The sequence below is a fragment of the Hipposideros armiger genome, unplaced genomic scaffold (genome assembly GCF_001890085.2).
Source record: "Hipposideros armiger isolate ML-2016 unplaced genomic scaffold, ASM189008v1 scaffold_658, whole genome shotgun sequence".
Taxonomy (NCBI): Eukaryota; Metazoa; Chordata; class Mammalia; order Chiroptera; family Hipposideridae; genus Hipposideros; species Hipposideros armiger.
This window is the reverse complement of record NW_017732008.1, coordinates 367,563-393,602: the sequence shown is the minus strand read 5'-3', so window position 1 is coordinate 393,602 and position 26,040 is coordinate 367,563. Positions and strand designations below refer to the sequence as shown.

General features: G+C 37.1%; 1 protein-coding gene across 17 annotated transcripts in view; it reads right to left on the bottom strand.

The window, feature by feature from the left end:
- Positions 1–26,040, bottom strand: part of GULP1 (GULP PTB domain containing engulfment adaptor 1) — a 221,923-nt gene that overhangs the window by 185,394 nt on the left and 10,489 nt on the right. The window contains exon 1 of one of the 17 annotated variants that reach the window (XM_019626110.1): positions 24,573–25,000. The exons of 15 other annotated variants lie outside the window; for them this stretch is intronic. The gene's annotated coding sequence lies outside the window, so the exon portion shown is untranslated. Of the gene's footprint in view, positions 1–18,173; positions 18,202–24,572; positions 25,001–26,040 lie in introns of those variants that run through there. One more of the 17 variants, XM_019626111.1, reaches the window with a different exon arrangement.

Sequence of the window (26,040 nt, the reverse complement as noted above, 5' to 3'; positions counted from 1 at the left end):
AGTTCTCTCATGGGCAGGCAGCCTTGTAGCCATATCAAATCACTTGCTGGTCCCCATTTATAACACACTAGGTCACATTTCTACGGCTGTGCATTTGTTTCTCAAGGAAAAATCTCTACCACCACCACCACCCTCCACTTGCTTAGATAAGATTACTCCTCACTTTTGAAGACACTTTATTCAAAAACTCAAATGAAACCACCTCAGAGCTTCCCACAGAGAGACAGCTCCTCTACTTCCTCTGATACAGAAGGAATTTGGTACACAAGTTTTTCTTTATAGACTTAGTGAGTGGCACAGATCCTAGAACATAAATGTTTGTTGAAAGAACAGATAGATGACTGATGAAATGGCCTTGGACTGAATAATGAGATGACTACCAATGCTGACCATCATCCTCCCTTTAGAGAAGATCAGAAGGACCTATCGTGTGCCCTAAAAGGACTCAAGAAAAAGAATGTTGACAGACTAGAGCGGTCTCTTTCATCCTTGTAAATCTCCATCTTCTATAAAGATCACCTTTATGGTAGCAGTGGGGATGATAAATTACTCAATAAAATTGACTATTTTTAATGATAAAGCCATATACAATCATGGTGGAAATATTAGACTATAAAGATAAATAAAAGTATAAGTTGTCCATATCCCAACAATAATCGACATTGATAACATTTTGGGCTCATCCACCTAAATTGATTTTTTTATACATAGATTCTATTGCATACAAAAATAGGCCCAATATGATATTATACAAACTATTTTGTAATGAATTTTCCATTTCACACAATTCTGTGTTGTTATAATAATGATCTACAGTTATAATCACATGAAAAGTTTATTAAAAATGTAGATGACTGGACTCCATCTCTTGATCTATTAAAACAGCCTTTGGATAGAAAGTCATGGAATATTCATCTTAACCCTCTAAGTCAGCAGTTCTCAACCTGTGGGTCACGACCCCTTTGGGGGTCAAATGACCCTTTCACAGGGGTTGCCTAAGACCATCGGAAAACAAAAAGATATTTACATTACGATTCATAACAGTAGCAAAATTACAGTTATACAGTAGCAACGAAAATAATTTTAAGGTTGGGGGTCACCACAACATGAGGAACTGTATTAAGGGGTCGTGGCATTAGGAAGGTTGAGAACTGCTGCTCTGAGTGAGTCTTATATACAGTAAACTTTGAGAGCCACTAACCACAGAGTGTTTTCAAATCCCTACAGTAAAATGACAGAAAAGTGAAGGTTTCAAAGGTATTTATTTTGGCTGCACAAAAGAAAGCATAAGAGCTGTTACAAAATGGAATGTGTTACCATCCCAGTTGATGAGCCCCTGGCACTCTACAAATAGATTTTGAATAACTAGTCTTAAGCATGCGGTGGTCATTCTGTATCTGTAAAGAGGTTGAAAGAGATCATTTCTAAGATCTGTCTCAACTGTAAGGTCCTAAGACTCTATAATCAAAGAATGTCAAGGCTGAATTATACTCCAGAGGCAGAAAAGAACAGTCACCTGGGAAGGCAGTGACGGAACTGGCTGGGAATGTTCTGGGGGGCAATGGCTTAGAGGTGAGGCAGCTCTCAAAAGCTGACAAAAGCTTTCCACGTAATTGAAAAAAAAAATTTTTTCTAAAAAAGATTAGCAATTTACTGTTTTTCAAAGATTTACCCGTGAAGATAACAAAAATATCTTCGTTGGTAGCACCATCACAGAGCAAGTAAAAGCTAAAGGCTTTTGCTGAAACAGTGAAGGACCGAGGTATCTTTGGCATATGTGGTCCATTGTAATCAGTCTGGAGGGGATTAGAACTATGTAATACCAGTAAACTAATTTAGCTTTCTCATTTTCAGACAAAGAACTTAACAGAAGTTAAGCCTAGAGAAGTTACAAATTCACACTAGTTAGGTGACAAAACACCACAGACATCCACACTTCCGATTCCTAGGCTAGTGTTTGGAGTAATAAAGATTTCTTTACTACTGCAAATTGACTTTAATTTAAATCCTAAAAAGAAGGCCCAAGTGTTTGAAATTTCTACATATAAAGATGCTATATTGTAAACAAATAGCTTAAAATAATTGCATTTTAAAAGTAGATTGACATTTCAAGGATAGCTGCAATAACACTCCTTATATTCTCAGAGTTATCATTTAATTCCCTATTTGGCAGGAAAATCAGTGATTACTGTCACTTTCTGACATTTAAATAAAAATGCCTTTCAAAAAGACGCATAATATTTTCAAACATAGTCCTTGTGTTATACACACTTCATACGTCTACCTATGAGTTTACATACAAGTCAGTATTTTCATGGATATGCACATTTATGGGTACTTATGTTGTATGCATGTTAATTATAGAAATATAAGTTCTTTATTTTTTATAAAACATTATAAAATCTCATAATAATATTATAAATGTCTCATCTTAATAGTGCTATTTTTAAAGGTTGCCTGGACTAATCCAACCACCGTACACTGACAGTGAAAATTATATTTACAAATATCCAACTAAAGGATTTGTGATCAACAGACTAGGTCATTTTAATGTCTCGACCTCAAGTGCAATTTACGCATCAATACCTCCTAAAATTCTATCTCTAACCTTAGACGTTTCCCATGAAGTCCACATTCAATACATCTACCTCAATGCATCGCAAACTTAAGTCCGACATCAAATTTCTAATCTTCCTTCCTCATTAGAAAATGGTCATCTTCATGTCAGAAATGACAGATCCATCCATCCAACTGCTAAACTTGGCATGATTCTGGACTCTTTTAACAGCCTATATCCATCAGCAAATCCTGTCCCCATATTCCAAAATACATCCAGAATCCCACCACCATTTTTCACTATCATTGATGCTACAATCATCATCATCTTTCTCAGTAGCCTCCAAACTCGCCTCCTGCTTCCTTCTACCTCTAAATAGTGTCCAGAGTGACACATTATAAATCTGTCATCACCTCCAAGGGTTTCCAATTTCATACTGAAAATAAGCCCTGTAAAGTGCCCTATGGTCCTCCCACCTCATTCTATCTCTCTGACTTAATTTCCTACTACTCTCCCACTTGCTTACTTAATTCCAGCCACCCAGTCCCCAGCCACCCAGTCCCCGTTGCTGCCCAGCCAGTATTCCAAGAAAAGAGCTGCTCTTTTTCTATGCAGAGGTTCTTTTCCTACACATCCCCATGGCTTTTTCCTCGCCTCCTTCACACATCACTGGTAATGTTCAAGTGTCACAGAGGTATTCCTAGATTAGCATTATATCAGTAAGGGTCCTAGAAGGAAATGGTGCCACACTAAAATTAAGATAATTGGTGAAAAATGTAATAAAAGACAAGGGTGTGAGAAGGATGTAGGAAAATCAAATGGGATAATGTAGAATCTCAGGAATAATAATAGTAGGGCTATTGCCACCGCCAGTCCTGAGGGAACAAAAAAGTGCGAAGATACTGAAAAATAGAAGAGTCTAATAGAAAGGGCTGCTTTGAGAGAAAATAAAAGTGATGATTAGAAGAGTGCAGCAGTCAACCTGAGGCCACCTGTAAGAAAAGAGCTAAGAGAATAAATAACCTAAGCTCAGACTTCTCCTTCCCTCAACTCTCTTCCCAGGGGGTCTATTAATATAGTCTATATTAATTAGAAAGCAGGGTGGAGAAAGGTGGAAAATGGAACTGGAGGAGACAATCTGAAGATACCCAAAGCACCACTTCACTCCATTTCTCCCCAGCACTCAAATAATGTTTGTGGAATGAATCAATATGATGCAATTGTGACAGTCTACTGAAGAACGCTTTTAAACATGCTATCTAAACTGTATTTCCTTAAAAAGGACTCCTCTTACTGTGGGTCAGAAGTAGTCAGGAGGGACTGAGATCACGCAAAGGACAGACTGTGGAGTCTGTGCATGAGCTTGATATATTGAGTAAGTCATGAGGCGTCTTGCACGCTTCACATTCTGCCTAATAGAATTCAAGGTTTGTTATCACATTCACCAAGACAGGGAATTATAAAAGAAAAGGGTCAGGATCATAAGTGGACATTACATGAAGGGTCTCCCCACCCTGATGCCTTGCAGGTGATTTATGATGAGTTGATTCATGATGTTTAATGTATATTCGAGATGTTTCTGATGAAAGAACCAATGGAAATGAAAGTCAAACAGATGTTATATTCCAAAGGGTAAGAGAGTAAAAAATGTTTAAATATCCATTCTACATACTCATATCCACCATGAATAAATCAAGCAAGCCTCCCATGAGACGCTTCATCCCCCTGGCAAGGGTTCATTAAAGAAAAAGCTCTTTGAGAAACAGGCATTTGCAGAGCCTCTGATTCCTTGTTGTTGTTTTTTAATTGTTTGCAGCAGTTTGGGACTTGTGTGCAGCACTAAGAATAGCATTACTTCTTTTGTTAGAGTTCCCCAGACTCCCAAAAGTTGGTGCAGTTAGGAAAAGAATAAAAATAAAACAATGGGGCAGAAGAGCAAACATCTGTTTTACTCGTGAAAACTGAGGAATTAGCGTTGGTGGAGAATTCATTAACAAGTAATATATCTGTTGATTCTAGTAACAACTCCCAGGCCACCCCTGAAGAAAAGACCAAAAAAAAGAAAAGTGATCAGGGTAACATATCATCAGGAGACAGTGGGAAATACTAGAAGATATCCTTAGAAAAGGTCTTTCACACCCACTCCTGGAGTCATTAAGAGAAGAATCTCATTCATTGGTATTCCCTCTCTGCCTTCATTTTCCTGAAAGGGAAGATGGTGATAAACACGGTTCAGCGATGATAGAGAGAGACAGAAATACAGTCGCTATGGTTTTTGAAATTTGCTCTAATCCTAACCCTAGAAACATAACTTTATATAGTCTAGTTATCACCTTTAGAATTTATTGTCATCCTATTACATACCTTTTTCCTGTGAAAGAAAATCAGTTACATTACTATGACTGATCTCCAATTTAAGAAGTTATAAAAATAATCTCTGAAAAGGATCCTTGGATTCCTGGGGAAAATCTGTTTGTTATTGGGACCCCATTCCATATGCTTTTCATTTAGGGGAAGATCCAAGTATTGAAACTTATACAATGGGGCCATTTAAGAAAATAAATTTCACACTAACCATAAACAAGGGTTTGGTAATTATCACAAAATCCAGAAAAAAAATGCATATCTTTTCAAATAATTACAAGACATGTTTCTGTATACTCTTCTTGTTTTGGGGTTTTGTTTTGCTTTGGTCTAACCTCTTTGTAGTTAAAGGATTTTATATTTTCTATGGAGAATTGAAAGATAATTCAATCTTTCCTCTATCAGCGTCAATCAAAGTTTTGTTGTTTCTTCTCCACCCACATGTTTTCTACGCCAGGACACACGCATGTCACGGAATGGCCTCTAGCCATGTACGGGTACACAGGCTCAGTGAGCAGTGAGAACATTTCTGGAAGACATTCCTTTACCAGGACAGCAGAAAGAACTTCATTATACACTGAAGTTATCTCAAACCACATATGACTATATGAAATTGCCAATGTTCAATCATCTCTGATCTCCAAAAATGACAATTTCATATAGCTCACAGTAATACATCCCAAGAAGCCCAAAATAAATCTATGTCCAACTCAGCATCCCGTTAGCCAGATTCCAAAATTGACCATGGCCACTCTAATACACTTTGCACTGAAGGAAATATAACAGAGAGGAGGGGTGTAAAAACACCAGTTTTACCCGATAATGTATACAGCATCTGAATTGCAAATTTTACATATGATCGTGTGACTAAGACCGGGGAAAGAGCCAGGGAAAAAAAACGAGCTCTGAAGCTTAAGATCTACTAGCTTCACAGTAAATCATCTGTGTGGTCCCATTCATGTCACTGCAAGTTTTGTCATCCGAGCAGTCCCAGGGAAACCTACAAGACACATCAGAAAAGCAAATGCACTTCTCTTTTCTCCCAAAGAAATAATTCCCACATGTCACATAGAAATGATTTCCCAATTCACAGGCACAAGCAGAGCAGGCCTTGTCCATCCATTACCAGATTCAAATAACCCTGTCCAAGATGATGAAAATGTCTGTGGAACAAAGAGTCCTCTGTTGGCACAGAACTCTCATCTCCCTATCATTATCCCCTCGGGCATTCATCAACTGCATGTTGTGTACACCAGGCATCTTGCCCTCATGTGAGCACTTGTAAAACACAGTGCCCTCTGATAAAAATGGTCTCAATGCAAGATGTAAATTCGTGGTATATCTGGAATCTGACACCAGGTGATTTGCTAACTAGCCCTCTGGTGAAATAGCCCTCTGGCCATATGCTTTTTAAATCTGACACAAAATGCCACACAAAGAAGAGAACAGTGTAGTTAATGCCCTGATTTTACAGATAAGTCTCTCTGCCGCAGGCTGATGCCTTGTATAGGCTGTTTATCTGCAGAATTCTGCGGAGTCGGCAGCACAGTCCAGGAGAACTGTGCTGAGTCTACACAATGGCCACCATCGGTTGCACAGCTTCTAGGAACAGTGTCATCAGCATGAAACACAGTGTCAGCCCTAATAATTAAAAGACTGCTTTGGAAGTGAAACCCAATGAGGGAAGCTTATTATTCCAGAGGGTCATTAACACCTGGCTTCTTTGCAATAATTGAGAGCACAGGTGCATAAGGATAATAAACAAAACTATATCGCGTGTCTGCTCTATTTACATGTCAAAAGATACCAAATATAGTCAACATAGACTGTAGGTTCAGATCGGGCAGAACCTCAGCTATGCCACTAGCTGAGATACTGGCACGGGTCAGAGTAATAACAACAACCAACAACAACAATAGTAATAAAACTTTCATTCGTTGAAGAGCTACTATGTGCCAGGCTCTGTGTGAGCCGCTTCAGACATGTAGTGTCTTATTTCTCACATAACACAAGAGGGATGTATTCTTATCTAAACAGCAAACTATTTTAATCCTCTAAGTTTCATTTTTCTCATCTGGAAAACAAAGATAACTGTACCTACTTTGTAAATTTTGGTCAAAATTAAAGATAGTATAGGTAAGGTATTGAGCATTTAATAGTAGATGGCTAAAATAATAAAATATATTTTATTAAAATATTGAACTCTTAAAGTTTATAGAAATTGCACATATACTGAAATATTAGCTCTGGACTCAAAACGTGCAATAAAATACAGACAACTTCAAGCATCCTACCAAATGATGGAGGGTGCTGCCATGCTGATTCCACAGATTTATGGACTAACAAAACAGAGCAGCTGTGCGGGCTACAGCATCACTGAAATCGGTCAGCGTGTATTAAAAGCCCACTGCAGTACAGTAGGAAACTACAAAGGAAGGACTAGCACAGTCCTTCTGGAACTGTATTTTAAGGATACAAAAGATACACAAATATTACACTATTCTGCTACTTGGATCAATGTATACAAGAATAATAATGAAATGAGTGGCAAAACAAAGCATTAGTCTAAACACTCAAAATCAATGATCTATGAAGAGTCAGAGCTGAGGAATATTTGTGCTCAGTGTATAATTTTCAGGCTAAAAGCCATCTTTAACATGAAAGTAATGACTATGTGCTCAGTGACAAGGTTAGCTAGTGGTTCCACCCCAAACAGTCAACATTATCCCTACGGGGCATTAACCCAATCCTCTCATGTATCAATCACCCTTCCGTTTATTCCCTGTGGACTATTAGTCAAAACACCTCAGAGGCAGGTAGTAAAAAGTATATACTAGCTCCAGTGGACTATAAATTTTCAGAGTGGTCCTATAAATTGAGCATAAAAAACTGTAGCTAGAATAAATCTAAACACTAAAATAAATGAATAAACAAAACCAGACTCATAGATACAACCTGATGGTTGCCAGACTGGGGGGGGGGGCTGTATGAAAAAGGTGAAAGGGTTAAGAAGTACAAATTGGTTACAAAATAGTCACGCGGAGGTAAAGTATAGCATAGGGAATATTGTCAATAATATTGTAATAACTATGTAGAGTGGCAGGTGGATACTGACAAATTGGGGTAATCACTTCATAAATTATATAAATGTCTAACCCCTATGCTGTGCACCTGAAACTAATATAAAATAATAGTGAATGCCAACTGTAGTTGAAAAAGAAAAAAACTGTAGCTAGAATAAAAACTACTAATACTGGAAAAGCAAACTCACCAGAATGCTTTGAATTTATCACCACCTAAATCAGGCTATAATGTCTTACTTAAATCATGAACATAGATATTTAAAAACAAAGGAGATAAGAAAGTGTACAAAAAAATACAAAAACTTCTCTGGAGGTTTAGGAAAAACTGTATACACATATATATATAATATATGAACATATTACATACAAACACAAACACACACATTGAGAGAGCAACTGATAAATAAATGAGATAAGATACTAACAATAGGTTAAGGTAGGTAAAGTGTATCCCTTCAACTAGTCTTGCAAATTTATTCTTGGTTTGAAATCATTTCCAAATAAGGAATTACAAAAAAAAGTGCTAGCGAAAAAATTTAACCATAAAATACAATAAAATTAAAGTGAAATTTCAATATATTTCTTTCTCCCTCTTAAAATTCAAGAAAGATCACTCTAATAATATTACAGTCATTATCTAAAGAGTATTCAAAGAATTTTAAGTTATAGTCAATGAAAAAAACTGGTTGGGTACAGAATACTACGGTGTTTTTCCTTAGATGATTCTCCTATGTATAAATATGTATCTGACAGAAACAACAAAGAAAATCAAACTTAAAATAATTCGATTTGACCAAACATAATATGAAATTGAACAAGGTATGGAGTAACAGTAGCCATACTTAAATATTTTGTTTTCCTTTTAATATCTGAATTGTATTCAAACCTGCCACTCTGCAATATAATTAGGAACTTTACTACATTTTCCAAGGAGTTCATCAACTACAGTCATGGCCTCATATATTTCTGGCAAATTTGGATGCCCCAGATTCTCCCAAATTAGAGAATATCAACAATTCGGTATAATCTACTTTAAAGATATACAAACAGCTGTCAGTACACCAATTTTTGGAATGTATATATATATATATATATATATATATATATATATATATAAATAAAAATTTCAGTATGCAATAGTTTCATTTAGCACCAACACAGTTGTGATTGGTTCCAGTAGGAGATGATGTTTCTAAAGGAAATCAAATTTTGAATTGGTTAAATAATTAAGCTGAGGGAAAAACTAAAAGATTTCTACATTGCTAGATTTGGTATCCTAACAGTTCTGGTTAAAATAAACATGCATCTGAGGAGGGAGAAAAAAATCCTCATATATCATGTAACAGGATGCTTTTTTGAATATTATTCTTTTTGAAGAGAAAATATAGGCTAGTTTGTTGGCATCTTATATGTTCACTAAGCAATTACTTTACAGGTTTAGTTTCAGAATGTTCCCTGAAAAAATTATTCAGGGACATCAGAGACCCTTCAACAAATGTAATTAATAGCACTGACATTCAGTCATTTACTCATTTAGTCCTGATTAAATACAAAAAGTGTTCAAAGTAATCACAGGCACCTCTGTGCGTGAGCAGCATAAGGGTCCAGACTTCTTTAGAGATTACGATGTCTTCTAATTAAATCTCTTTTCCTATTTTTGTCACCAGCCCTTTGAAGTAAGTTTAAGACAAATATACCTGGTACTAAATTTTGTTATGCTATGTATGTTGCAATAAGAAGATTACATTGAAGATGCAAGCAAGTATAAAAAGCAAGTTATTATACTCAGGAGACTAACCATATAACTTAATTACTAGATCATTATCAAATTAATAAATCATGTAGTAGTCTATTTGTAAACAGTAATTTTTTTCCTGTCTGGTAACTTGTTTCACAGGGGGTAAATCATAAGAGTGAGAGATTGGATTTTCCTATAATCTCTGGATTCCATGCCATGCTATTTCCCTCTTAACAATTGGTAAGTGACATTAGGAATCAATCATAAGGAACCACAGATGGCTCTAAAAGTTAGTGGGACTGAGGACATTTAATGGGTACATACACACTTAAAAACAACAGGAAAGCAATGACAGTAAAAGACACTCTCTTTCCCCAACCTCTGTACACACTTAAGCGCGCGCGCGCACACACACACACACACACACACACTCACACACACAAGCAGTCTTCAGATAGCTCCTCAATGGTGCATTTTTATCCAATTCCCACACACAAACTCCTTAATTGCACTTTATTGGAAAAGGAAATTATTTCTCTGTGGGTGGCAAAAGCATTGAGGTTCTTCAGGATATTGTTCGAATAAATATTAAAATAACATTCCTTCATAAATAAGTGGTTATTCAACCCTCAAATACTTATTTATTGCCAACAGTAACTTTGTGTGCAAGGAATTGCATAAAATTCCCTTTAATGTAAAAGGAAAGGTATGAGGTATGATCAAAGAATATGGCGAATGTTTAAATAAAAATAAATTATTACAGTAAAAGACACATTGCCATTAATCCCTTCAAAATAATCCCCCTCGCTTTAAACACACTTATCCCATCATTCTTGCTACTTTCAGGAAGTTCTAGAAGTCCTCTTTTGTGAGTGTCTTTAGTTGTGCTGCTGTGGCTTCCTCCACGTCTTGAATCCTTTCAAAACATTTACCTTTGATGGCCATTTTGACTTTGGGAAAGAGCCAGAAGTCGCACGGTGCCAAATCCAGTGAATAATGTGGATGAGAACACACCAGTGATGTTTTATTTGACAGAAATTGCCATACCAGAAGTAATGTGTGACACAGAGCCTTGTCATAATGGAGGATGATTCACAGCACACTTTAAAATGCACCTTTTCTCAACTGTAGCTCACACCCAACAGACTGCACCGAACAAGCTGAAACTTGTCACGCACTGTTTCTAAGGTTCAATGCACCACTTCTGGTACTGAAGATCCCTGCCTTTCCATTCGATGGCACTTGGCAGCGGCATTCACCATATTTTTTTTATCACAATAGAAAGGCTCCATGTCACACATCACTTCTGGTATGGCAATTTCTGTCAATTCAAAACCTTACAGGACCAGCCGAGTGGCACATTGGTTAAGAGCTTGCTTGGGACGCCAGAGAGCCCCAGTTTGAATCCCACATATGAGGGCCAGTGACACTGACCTCTACAGCTAAGATGCTGAACAGCTCAACCTGGAGCTGGGCTGCCATGAGTCGCCGGTGACGGCGTAGGCTGCAGCCCCTGTGGCAGTGGGTTGCCATGGGCTACCGTGTGTAGCCAGCAGCCAGCGTGAGCGGCCAGCAGCCACAGTGAGCGGCCGTCCAGAAGCCGGTGACTGATCTGCCTCACCCGGGAAGAGCGCAATGATGGTGCCAACTTGGGCCAGTGAAGCAACATCCTCCACAACTAGACTGAAGAACAAAACAATAGCAACTTGTCTGTTCGCCTTCCCCCAACTCTCCAGTGCTGTTCCCCTCTCCCAATTCCCCAATAAAATCTTTAAAAAAAAACACAACATTACGATGTGTCCTCATCCACTTTATTCACGGGATATGGCACCATGTGACTTCTGGCTCTTCCCCAAAGTCAAAATGATTCAGGACATGGAGGCAGCCATGACAGCACAACTAAAAACACTCACAAAAGAGGACTTTCAGAACTTCTGCAGAAAGTGGCAAGAACGATGGGGTAAGTGTGTTTGAAGTGAGGGGAATATTTTGAGGGGGATTAATGGCAATGTGTCTTTTACAGTAATAATTTTTATTTATACATTCACCATATTTTCTGATCACACCTCGTAGAACATGTCCCTGCTCATGGCAGTTACACAGAGAACAGATCAGAAACCATGTATGCCTGACTCTCAAACCCATGCCTTTCCTCTACACTGAGGTTGCATCTAACTATAAAAAAGCAAATAGGGCCGGCCGAGTGGCTCAGTTGGTTAAGAGCTCACTCAAGAGTTTGAGCTCTGAGCAACAGCAGTTCGAGTCCAGCCCGAGCTGAGCAGCCGCAGAGCTGCCAACAGGTAGCAGGATGGCTCAAAAAAAAAAAAAAAAAAAAAAAAGCAAATAAATAAACAAGTAGTACAATGGCAATTCAGGGTGAAGAGAGACAGTGCATCCTGTTTGTCGAGTGTCAAAAGAAAACCCAAGAAGGCTAAGGTAAGAGGTAAAGTATGAGCTAAACCTCTAAAGAAGTGTAAGTATTAACAGACAAATTAATTTATATTGATTTTCAAGGAGAGTAAGTAAATGAGAAGAGGACAACAAAGCAAAATTAAAATCTCATAAGGATTCAATGATTATCCAATTTCTGTAGAGTACAAAAGTAATGGGAACTTGTGAACACTGCGGAAAATGGTGGTGGAAATAGAAAGTAGAGATAAAGAGGTTTTTGCAAAGAGTAAGACTCTGAAAACTTTTGACCAGGGTGAAATATATAGGATCAGAGCTGCAATGAGCTAGAGTGAGAAAATAACAAAGGCTGAGGGAAAAGTTAAGAATTTCAAACAACTGAGGCCATGGGTAGTGAAGGCCAAAATAAGTGTCAGAGAAGTAGTGGGAATGGAAATTGGCTGACTGTAATGTACCTCCCAGCCATAAAGTCTACATTTTAAGTAATGTGACCTTTATTACAAAGAACTAAGTGAGGATGGCATAAGAAACTTTAGTCAATATACATTTCCAAAATAAACCTCCAAGAAACAGCTGAAATAACAAAGGTAGGAAAGGATCACAGTGTTGTGAGAAACTGAGAAACAGCTAAAGAAATTCCTAGTAAAAAAATAGCTACACATTTGAAGTATAATCAACCACCATGAATATTATACTCAGCCACATGTTATAAACTGTTTACAGGTATGTTGGTGCTGTGGAAATCTAGAATTCAACAATCTGGAATCAGTTTCAACTCCCTCCTTTACTCTAAGGTTTCACTGAAGTTTATGTCATGAGAATAGAACAAACTGAAGAGGCTGTATTTTTACTTTCTTTACAACCTCAGCTAACAGCTAATGCCAACCTCCGCCCCTCCCTCTCCCTAAAAAAGTTCTCAGTTAAAGATATTATACTCAGTTATATTCTATAATGACTAGTATTTTACAGAGGTCACTGTGTATAAAATTTCTAAAAAATGAAGCAGAAGAATTTCTGGTCATGTTCTAGAAAATTCTTACTTCTATTACCTAAAACTATTGCAATCAAAGGGTAAGTTTTAATAATGTTCAAGTTATTTCCCTCAAATCAGTGAGTCCCACAATGTGGCAGATGATATAATAGATGATTTTAAGTGATAACCTCAGTAACCTTTTCTATAATCTTTTTTCACCATTTATTTTAATGTGTTTTGAAAACAATATAGACCATGATATATTTCCCTTTTAAATATATTTACGTTTTAAGAAATATTTATTTGAATAAAAATATTAAAAGCTGTACAGTGATACTAAGATATTGACAGTGACACAGTAAAGACTTAAATATGAAAAATTGTTTTAGATGACACTATGCACAGATTTTAATATTCACTAAACTTAGTGGCATATGTATTTTTACCAAAATACTACTTTTTAATAAATCTGACTTGATCTCAAGTTTATAGACTAATCAGGTCTATTACTTTAGTCAGAATTTGTATTAGTGGTAAATATAATATTGATATATAAAACGTGTTTTATATTAGCTTGAAAACAAAGAAACTATTTCATCTTTCTATTGGGTTTGTCATTTTCAAATCTTTTAAATTGGATTTGGTAGTTAAAAATAGAAATTATAAAAGCAGAATCACGAAATGCAGATTTAAAGATGGGTATATTAAAAACAATAATAAGTTGATATATTAAAATTAATACATGCTGAGATTTCACACTCAAGTCTCAACTTCAAAAAAAGTTGAGTGCTGTTTCTGTAAAGAAAGTAATTTAAATACATGTTGGGAAAACCTTGAAATAAGTTAATTCTTTTAAAATAGCCTGTAGTACAAATTTATTTTAAAATCACCAGAAAATTAATTAAACAAGAACATATAGCAAGGGCGGAAATAAGAACATTAAGTCTGAAATACAGGGAAGACTGTTTGAAGTAGTCTAAATTTCATTGCTAAGGTCAGTTTTTTGGGGGGTTTTTTGGCCCTTTTTGGGTAGAGTCCAAAAAATGTTAAATTTCAAAGATCAGTGTGTCTGTAAACAATTCCTAGATACACTTTCAGTGAGTTTTCCAAATTTTAGACAAAATATTAAAATTTTAGCTTTATGTTATTTCCATTTAAATTGAATATACTCACATTCACATATTTGAAGATAAATGTTGAGGGGTTATATATATGAAGAAAAGCCATACATATTTAGACTTTATGATGCAGCATCTATTCCAGAAGATTATTTGTTTGGTTTAACATCTTCTGGAAAAAAACATGTTTAAATGTTGCATTGCAGTAGCCTTGTGCATTTGTTTTTAAAAAAATTCTAAAAGTTAAAGTGCTGAGTGAATTTTGTCAAGACATAAGAAAGAAGATTTGATTTCAAGTTGCTGGTATTCATATAGATAGGTGAGGACATTTCTTTCAAATGTCCTTTTCATCAGAGGTTATTTTCATATTTTTTTTAATCTATGCAGCAGACACGTATTTACTGCTAAGTGTATTAAAGTCAATTATGCACACAGGGAGTGAAGGCTTAACAGTGTTGTATTTATCACAGTCTTAACAAAGTGCTTTAGAGATAGCTACCTATCCCTGCAAAATATATGCCAGAAAAATATCATGAGTTTAAAATGCTAAACCATGATTCTCAGTAGGGTAATTTTACTCCCCAAGGGAGTATTTGGCATCAACTGTGGATGCTTTTGCAACACCCCCCCCCAGAGGTCATTTAGCAACATCTGAGGATATATTTGATTATCCCAACTGGGGGCATAGTGCTAGCATCTAGTGGGTAGAGGCCAGGGATGCTGCTAAACATCCTACAATGCATAAACTAATTTTCCCCCATCCAACAACTAAGAATTACCTGGTCTGACATGTCAGTATTGCCAAGGTTGAGAAATCCTTTACTAAACTCATTACCATCAAACATGCTGAAGAAGGTCAAATGAAAAGGACAAGATAAAAAGAAAGATTAAAATTAAGAAAAATCTAAAGTATTCTAACACATTTACTCTATGGCTAATGTGAGAAATGCGATACGGGGACAAACTAGTAATGATCACAAATATACAAAAAAAATGTGTGCTAACTTGACAAACATTTATAAAAGAAAAATGGGTACCTATTTTTTTAAGCTACATGTCTGGCTTGATGATAAATGAACTGACTTTTACACAATTATTTTACTCTGCCGTGGACTCGTTTCCTGTTCCTCAGAGATGTTATGACAAGAAAATGCTAGAATAACTTAGGGAAATGCACAATGGGAAGCAGTGATAACTACTTGATTAGATTGTCCAAGTAATAGTGACCTTGAGTTGTACAAATCAAATTATTTAATTACAAAATATATTGATCTCTTCTAACCCAAGTTAAAAGAATATACATTATGATCTGATTTTTCATTTTCTAACATCAAAATGTATATGTTTGGGGGCCGGCTGAGTGGGTCAGTTGGTTAAGAGTGCAAGCTCTGAGCAATAGGGTCACCAGTTTGATTCCCACATGGGCCAGTGAGCTGCGACCAAGCTGAGCTGCCACTGCAATGCTGCAGAGCTGCCAACAGGTGGCAGGATGGCTCAACTGGTGAGAGCATGTGCTCTTTACAGCAAGGTTGCCTGACTGATTCCCCCATGGGATGGTGTCCTACGCTCACCCGAAACTAAGATTGAATACAGCACCTTGAGCTGAGCAGCCCCGAGCTGCCAATGGGCCATTGCATGGCGACTGGACTTGGAGCTGAGCTAGCTGCACCCTCCAAAACTAAGATTGAAGGACAACAACTTAGCTGTTCCCCTTCCCCAATTCCCCAACACTGTACCCTTTCCCCAATTACCCAATAAAATCATTAAAAAAACAACACTGTATATGTTTGTAAATGGATAGAATTTGTGTTGGAATGATGCATACCCAACTATGAACAGTTTTTACCTCTGAGGGGTATGAGAGGGCATGAAGGTCAAGATTCATTTTTTTGCTCTCAGGTCTTGGGAGTATTTGAATTTTTCATAAGAATTCATTCATGTATAGTAACTTATTTTTTTCAAAAATGAGTTTTCCCAAAGCAAAATGCAAAAATTCTGCTATAATCTGTAAATATTTAATATAAATACCTTGTTTCACGTGAGATACAAATTGTTTAAAAGTTGCAGTAACAGCTTCAGTCGTACTCCCAAAAAGGAATTTGGTAAAGAAATCCTACAGAGTTTATTTCATAGATTTAAAAACTTTTTAGAAAACAAGTATCATTCATAAATTAAATGATATGTTGAGCTAAACTCCTTTATATGGAGTTTACTGAAAGAAAAGAACAATTGAACGTCATCAGCACATCGCTGTTACTACTGGGGATTTTAATGACACTTTTGCTTTGATACTTGTCTGAAAATTAATTAACTGACACCATTAGAGCATTTAGGGTATTTTTAGAAAGTCTCAAATTCTCCTAATAGTTATAAAAAATTTATAGCACCCCTGTAATGGATTCCATAAATCGTTTACAACTTCTATGAGGGTTACTGTGATTCATTAAAATAGTGTATGTACATATACATACATATATGTGTGTGTGTGTGTGTGTGTGTGTATATCAATAGTCAATGAACAATAAAAATAAATAGTTTTAATTTTCTCCATTCTGCTTTATTTAATTCTGAGCAGGAATAGCTGCACTTTGCCAATTGATTATTGAATTTTGTTCTCAATTATTAACATATATTACGGGACAAAAATGAATAAGAAGAAAATTAGTTATTTCATCCAACTAAAACTAGGCAAGTATCATAAAGTTTCTCATTTATCAATTAGAATAATTTAAAGTAAATAGCCAGGTAAAACTGTGACCGATGCTAAAGATTAGCTTCCCAAGGTATAAAACACAAACAATGATAAACCTGAAATGAGAAAGCTGTGATCATAAAATCAATATCCTTATGGAACTATAATTTCACTCTAAGAAAAACATTTCTTGTTCCATCTAATATTATCATCCATACACTATGTATATATAGCACTATATATATATAACGCTATATATGTATATATATATATATATATATAAAGTCTACTAATATATTTAATAGCATATTTAAAATATATTGTAAATGTCTTCATAAAAACATATGCTTAGTCATATAATCATATTAGATATATTATATTTTATAAATAAAATCAGTGTCTTCCTCAACTTCTCAAGGAGAGTTATCCATTAATATGGAATCAATTAATAAATTAAAATATGTTTACTCCTTATTTCTCATACTTTATTAGTAAGTGGCATTTCTCAACACAAACATTTTGACTAGTTGCATCCTGATATGGAGAAATAAACTGGAAATAATGTAAAAGATAAGAAAATAAATCCATGCAACCATTCCAACAAACACATGCAAGCCAAGTTATCATTAAATTATGCTAAATATTTCTCTTCAGTTATCACTGCTCAGAATTTGCTCACCAAACTGGCAATTGAAATACCAGTTGACTAGATGATGTCAACTACCTTTTACTTCCAGTGTATCTTATAAAAATGCAATTTCTATTTCTCTCAATGTTGGAATTTTCCAGTTCAATCTGAGAATGAATGTGATTTTAGGATTGAACTGCTCACATAGGTATAATCATATGTACAATCTTAAATAACCATAAAAGAGCAGGCTATGAAAAATCCTGTCGATCCTCCCTATGACATGAGATGAGGTAGAGAAATGGCCAAGGCGAGATTGTGCAGGGCTGCCTAGCTCATGGTGCCGAGTTTGGTTTGTCTCTGCTAATGGCTCCGAGATAAAAACTGACTTTCCAAGCACCAGCTTTCAGGTAATGAATAGGGAAACGTTCAATATTGTACAGGTGGGTCCTGACCCCATTCATTATCCAATGTGTGTATCTTTCTAACAGCTTTTCCCAAAGCACTATTTTAGTATATGTATGTTCAATGAGGCACACTTTCTCTTAAGATCTTGAATTATTTGTTTCTCCATTTACTGATCAAATATTTGAATGCCTACTGGGTCTTACCTTTTATAGGTTCTGGGTTCCTAGGAATAAGCAAATGCACAGCAATCCCACTGCAATGAGTAAAAAATACAAGCATAAAAGTAGCTTAATACTTAAACATACTATTGTTTCTCATTTACACCCCTCTCCATTCATAGAGACTAAGTAACTTGACAAAGGCTATCCAAGGATCAAAAAATTCAAGAGTGGGGCAGCTGGGTGTCTCAGCTGGTTAGAGTGCGTGTTCTGAACAACAACTTTACCGGTTCGATTCCCACATGTGCCAGTTGAGCTGCATCCCTCTGCAACTATATTGAAGACAATGACTTGAGCTGAGCGGCTGCTGAGCTGCAGGTGGGCAACAGGATGGCTCAGTTGGTTAGAGCACATGCTCTTAACAACAAGGTTGTGGATTCGATTCCTGCATGAGATGGTGGGCTGTGCTCCTTGCAACTAGATTGAAAACGGCGACTGGACTTGAGCTGAGCTGCGCCCTCCACAACTAGATTGAAAGACAACAACTTGACTTGGACCTGATGGGTCCTGGAAAAACACAGTTTCCCTTCCCCAATAAAATCTTTAAAAAAAATAAAAAAATTCAAGAGTCCACAAAAAAAAAATAATAATGACTCTACAGAAAGTGCTAAAAGAATCTCAGTACTATCTCCAAGAACAGTGTCTTACACTAAGTTAATTTATAAAAATCCTTTTATACACTTTTTTTTTCCTTTTTATGAAAACATTTTACAAAGAAGAAGAAAAATTAAAGGCCTTATGTATCAACTAAAGTCCTGGTCTTTTAAAGAAAAACTCATGACCAAAAGAAAATAATAAATCTAGGTAGGTATGCTGTTTTTTAATTATATTGAAGGAGCTGTCTAAAAAGACTTGAATAAAAGTAGGATTTGCAACTTACTTCAATGCTCTATTTCTCTCAGTTCTTTATTTGCCAGCTGAATTAGTTTATAAAAATCAAGTTTGATTTAAGAAAATAAAAAATGTTTAATAACTATATTCAACATATAGATTCAGGTTTACAATGTTTATCATAAAATAATGAAATGCTTTTCTAATTATTAATATAATTTAATAGTCAATAGTTTTCAATAATCTAGGAAAATCCATTTTGTCAAAATTAGTTACATCCACTCATATTTATTTCTAAGTACCCCTACTTCAACGATTTGTCAATCAAATTCGAAATGGTGTGAAAATTAGCTAAGCGCAACTTAAAGTCACAAACAGGAACTGATAACTCCGTAATACAATTTTGGTTATCTTTAAGAATGGCTTTGTGCAAACAAATTGCAGAAATAGTCTTTGGGGAGCTAGGGACAAACACGGGGGGACGGTACTACTCATTTTTTAACCAAGGATTGAGGCTCATTTTACCTAATCTGTGAAATCCTTATTCAATTTCTGGAGTGGAGCAGCGCAGACATGAAAAGCCACAACCAGACAATGAATATGAAGCTCTGGCCAGCTAAACCGGCCAATACTAGAAATACCTGCTTTATATTTAGGTGCCATTAGTTCTTTACCTTTAACAATACAGAATAGTTCTTTTAAGATATTTGGCAATTCAGTCTTTTTTGTCCTCTGTAAAATGACTCTAATTTAGATCAATATTATCTACCTGCTAGGTGGATAAGACTTTCCTTTGGAATAGAGACTTTGGGTTCATATTTGGATTGTCTTTTTTTATGGCTTTTTATTTTCTGATTCTCCTTAACTATCAATGTTCTCAAGTGTCTGCCCACAATGTACTAACAACCACCCATGCCAATAACTTTCAATCTTTTTCTCCATCTTAAAATTTCTCCCTATTTCCAAACGGCATATCCAACTTACCATAAGGGAATCTCCCTTATAATGATCCCAAAAACACCTCAAACTCAAAAATCCAAAGTGGAATTCTTAGTCTTTTTCACCAATCATGTACTTCATCCTACATTTCCTTGTCTTGGTGAATATGTATTACCACAATCTAGTCAATCAATCTAAGTCTGCACATGATCCTTTTTATTCCTTCTTTCTGAAATGCTCACATCCAATCAAGCAACAATTCTATAAATTAAACATCACTGCCTTTCATTCTTATCCAACCTCACTGTACTTCCTACATTCCGGCCTCATCATTTCTCATCTAGACTATTTTAAAGTTTCCTAACTTTCCATACTATTATTCTAGTACCTCTTCATTCCATCTTGCCCAGAACCATGAGGTTTCATAAATGCACAGTTTATCATGTACCTTCCCTCCTTTTCTCTCATTATTATTCTGTTTGAAAACCTTCAAGGTCTCAGCACAGCTCAGGTCCATAGTACTATCACATAGGTATATATACACTTAGGAAAATGTACCATCAAGCCAAGGAGTAAATGAAGTCACAGGAATAATATAGCTCATAATCCTGGAGGACTAATACTGCCTCATTACATTAGTTTTACTTTAAAACAAAATTGTGGAGTAGAAGATCAGATTCAAATGAACTTGAGACTCCAATGAAATTACGCATGCAGCAGCCAGATTAAGATTGTGAGTCCATGTTTCTCTGACATCATGTTATTTTGGAGGAATCTAGCACAGTAGCTGGCACATAAGAAGAGTTTGAAAAGTGTTTTGAATGAATGAAGGCCTTCATGATAAAATGCAGGAATCCCAGTAGCTTTAATCCACTCCGCACAAAATTATCAGCTCTCCCATATTTTACAAACTGATATTCCAGAAGACTGATCACCCCACTGAAATTTCAATTAGTATCATAATTGGACCTTAGAAATCTTTTCCAATGTCTCAAGCTACAGACAAATTACAGAATACTCTTCAGTATAGACCTGGCCCATAGCTACTCAGGCTTTCTCCAAGTAGATATCAGTAACAGACCAGCACTATTGAAAAATCAAGCTTGATCCATTGTCAGAAGCTTCGTCCTTATACTCAGTTGGAATCTGAAGATAACATAATTTAATTTCTTCCTTACATAGAGACCAGTCAGGTGTTACAGCTCCAAAAATACAGGATTGAACAAGAAAAATGTCATTGGATTCAAACTGTGGAAAGGAACAATTTCAAAAGTAACACTGCAACAACAGGAACTTTATTATTGATTCTCATGGTAATCTGATAAGAAGCAGAGCAAGGAAAGCTGATGCTGCCTGCTCTCCAAGTGTGAAATCTAAAAATCCTGGGGCCAAAGGAGGACACACAAGAGAAATCAGCATGAGAGTGTACTGGTTCCACAGAAGATACTTGCTTTTATACCTCTCAGTGATGCGTATAAGGTTCATGTCATTATCTTCATTTTACATTCAAGAAAAAAGTTCCAGAGAAGCTAAATAAATCTCCCCAATTTCCCTAAGCTAGTAAATGATGGAGCCGGAAGCAAGACTGCATATCGTGGGAACATCTGGTAAGGGGCCGGATTTATTTGTTTCTGATTTATTTGTTTCTCAGTAACTCTTCCATAACTCATCTGGAGTCTTCCATAACATCCCTCAAACTATACACTTCATTTCATCTCTTCTTGCAAAGGTTTAGTATATAAGATGTATGGGATGGGGGAGGAGAAAGGGGGGTACATATATAATAGTAAAACAAAGCCCCAGTGCATTGTGGGATTCTGTTCTTCTCTTCCTTTTCTTTCTTTTTCTTTCTTTCTTTCTTTGTAATCTGAAACTTGAAAACTTGTATATATGTACACACACACACATACCCCACATATGCATATATATCACCAGCCCACACCAAACTTCTTAGTTCCAGACATGTGTGTGTGTGTGTGTGTGTGTGTGTGTGTGTGTGTGTGTGTGTATGTGTATCAAATGATTGCTGGAGGGCCGGCCAAGTGGCGTGTTGGTTAAGAGCTGGCTTGGGACGCCAGAGGGCCCCGGTTCAGATCCCACATATGAGGGCCAGTGACACTGCCCTCTACAGCTAAGATTCTGAACAATAGCTCAACCTGGAGCTGGGCTGCCTGAGTCGCCAGCGATGGCATAGGCTGCAGCCCCTGCTGCAGTGGGTTGTCATGGGCTACCATGGTAGCCAGCAGCCAGCGTGATTGGCCAGCAGCTGCTGTGAGCGCCGTCCAGAAGCCAGTGACTGATCTGCCTCGCCCGGGAAGAGCACAATGATGGTGCCAACTTGGGCCAGTGAAGCAACATCCTCCACAACTAGACTGAGGAACAAAAGAACAGCAACTTGTCTGTTCCCCTTCCCCCAATTCCCCAGCGCTGTTCCCATCCCCCAATTCCCCAATTAAAAAAAAAAAAAGACTACTGGACATTGACAAAATGATGATAGAGACACACCAAAATTGAAATTATTACTTTCCTTCAATAATTCTACTTCTATTGTGTTTATTCTGTTGATGAATACCAACACTCAGGTTGCCCAAACTAAAAATCTTAGAATCAACGTTTACACCATTCTCCTGCTTACCTCTCACAATCATCCACAAATCATCAAAATGCACAGATGTTTTTTCCTCCTATCTCTGGAATAAACTCGTTTGTTGAAACAGTACACAAATCACACTGACCAGCTTAAAACGAGTCTGCTCCCTTAAAGCAGATCGGTGATTAACACAATCTTTGAGCTATTTTAGAAAGACAGTGCTGCACATGTGCCAGCCCTGTCCTCCAGCGACACCTGAACCAAAGTCTGCCCCCCTCCCTAGCTCCCCCGACCAAACCAAACGGGAACTTGAACACCCGGCACTGGCAAGCAAGTTTTAATTGGAGGAACTCAGCACTTGGTTATTTATGGCAAGGGGCTGTAGCACCAGATCTTCCTGGAAAACCAACCCTTTGCTTCTGATAGGATTTAGTGCTTCCACATACTTGTTCTCCCTAACTCTTAAAGTCCTCCAATTGTAAACCATCAGATGTTCAGATTTTAAGAGATACAGCTTCCTAATCTCCTTGTTTAGTGCTCTGAAAATAAGTCGACTCATTTCTCCGCTGCACAACTCGGTGTTCAGTGTTTGGCTCTTTAGTGCGCTGTGGGAGGGCGAACTCTTTCAGTTGGGTAACATTTTCATTGCCATCACTCTAACCTAGGCCACTGCCCTCCCTTGCCTAGACTTATTGGCAAAGCATCTACTCAAATCTTTATAAAATGCAGATGATATCTCGTTGCTAGCCCCATTATAATCCTTCAGGGGTTTCCTACTGCTCTTAGAAAACGAAGTGTAAAACTTTAGGTGAGAAAATCCTAGAAATCTGGTCTCTGCCTCACTGGCTTTATCTCCAGCAATTCTAGTTCTGCTTTCCCTTTCACTCTAGTTTCTAGCTCTACTTTCAGTCTTCCAGTTCTGTGGCTGAAACATAAACTCACTCTTCGAAGACTTCCCTCTTGCTTGAAATACTCTCTCCACTCTCACTGCTTTCTCCCGAGAAGGCTTCTCTAACAAGTAGTCTAAAGCCCCTGCCTGTGACTCCAAGGGTTCAAGAGAACCTTCTTATAACACCCCAGCTACAAATACCACAAGAGATCAAACGTCTAGTCGTTGAACTTACCAAAAAAGAGACAAACTGATGAGATCAAATATTAAAATGAGGACAACTTTGAAGACAATATTTTGATTAAGAACCTTGTTTTTGTTTTTAAAAAGCCTTTAGGCATACCTCGTTTTATTGTGCTTCACTTTATTTCACTTCACAGATGTTACGTTTTTACAAATAGAAGACAAGACTTTCCTCCAGCAAAGATTATACAACTCGCTTTAATGCCATGCGCAGTATGTTGCTGTGGTCTGGAACTGAACCTGCAATATCTCAGAGGTATGTCGATATTTAAAACTAAAACTCAGGACTGCCCTAATGGCTGAAATGTTCTTTGAGGTTATCTAGTCCATCCTATCAGTGAAGGAGATTATCAAATACTTAAATGAAAGTACATGTCATGCTATTATAAACTATCACCATTAGTGATTTGATATCTTGGGCTTTATTTATCCATACCTTATCATTCTGCCAAAACCAGGTGAAAAATGAGATTAAGAGAAAGTCAGATTTTCTCACTCAACAGTTTAACTCTCCTGACAAATCGGTTCAAGAAAAAGCCAAAGCAATATGCAGATACAATTTAGTAAATGAGTTCTTTTTATGCTTTATCTAACTGAATAGGGTAAAATAAACAAATGTCTTCTTAATACAGGGAAGGGGCATGAGGATTGTTTAAAGAAGAAGGAACCATGAGGTTGGATTCCAAGCCTGCTGCCTACGTGACACAGCACTCAGGCAGATGTTAATCTATCCCACAGAACAAACCTTCCAAAGGCTATTAAGCAGAGAGATTCCATTACGGCCATGCCCGTAGTTAAGCCTACCACAAACAAGCCACAGGTTGCGTCTTACAAAAGTTATAGATAAACCTACCCCTATTCTTGCATCTTGCAGAATTTAAGATAAACTTACCATTGTTCTTCTTTCCGCCTTTTCCCATACCAAGAAATTTTCCATAGAAGCAAAAAAACACATATAAACTCTAGCCCGGAAGACGGAGGGGGTCTCTCTTCCACTAGCAATTAGAGACCGCCACTCTGTCTGTGGGGTGGCTTTTCTTTTCTTACTGACTCTCTGCTAAATAAACCCACTTTCAGTTTAAACTCTGTATCCTGTCACTTTTGAATTCTTTCCTATGAGAAGCCCACAACTTTCCTGGCCCATGGCTTAAGTCCCATTCCAGGGATTTGCCTCGCAGGCATCATTCTCACTTGGGAGTTTCAAGTTGCCATTTCTCAGAGTGGGAGATGGGCAGCTCATGCTGCACAAATAGGAGAATCCCTCATCAGCCAGGAACGTAGGCAGTCAGGTAATCCAAAGGCTCACACTCTCACCTGCAAAAACAACTACCAAAGCTGGCCTAATCCTTCAGGGGAACTGCTGACACTCCACTGCACACTTCCTCAGCTGGTATGCTTGTCAAAATGCATTACTTCTGGTCATATCTGCCCTGGTCCACTGTTTGCCAGCTGTGGAAATTTAGACAAGTTTCTTAATCATTTACAAACTTAAAAAAAAAATTTAACACAATGCTTAGGACCTAGTTAGCATTCTGAAAATCCTATCTGTAGGGAAGAAAACGTATCTTTTTCCTCTCCCCTTCTAAGCTCCAGTGGGACTCCCTGTAACAAAAGACAGATTAACAAGAGAAAAGCACACATATTTATTTAATACACATTCCCTTCATAAGGAAATTAAGTCCTGAAAAAGTGGTTAAAGCTGAGTATTTTTATGCTAGTTTTGAAGAGTTGCAAGTTATTAAAGAGGAAACCACAGGCCGAACATGGCGCCACTCATGCAAAAAGTCCATGATACCAAACCTAGATTTAATACCTGATCTCATTGCAGTTTCAACCTCTCCAATAAGCATAATTCTAATCAACCAGTCTGAAGTTTTCTAGTCAAGCACCAGTAAGGTGACCTGTCCCCGCGGGCCCTCTCCATCCTCCACAGAAAGAAGAGGCCATTAGCATGATAAAAACCCTTCCTGTGCTCTTCCCCCAAAGAAAAGACTTCCTAGCCCCAAAATAGTCCTTTGTTTCCTTTTGTTAGCACTCTCTTGCCCCACCCTTCATCCTATAAAAACCTTTCATTTTGTACATCCTCCTCCTAGGCAATTCCAATTGCTAGCTGAAATGCTGCTCCATTAATGAATCGCTTAATACAGCCAATTAGATCTTCAAATTTACTCAGTTGAATTTTATTTTGTAACAGTCTTGGAAAGATATGACAGTACAAAAAGTAAGAGCTAAGCTTAGTTAACTGGGGGAAACATAGCAAGATCATTGAGATTCTACTCGGCATTCCTTTCTCTTCAGAGATAAGGATGTTCTTTTCCTCCAGGGATGGGAGGGCACCTCTCACAGGAGGATTTTATGAC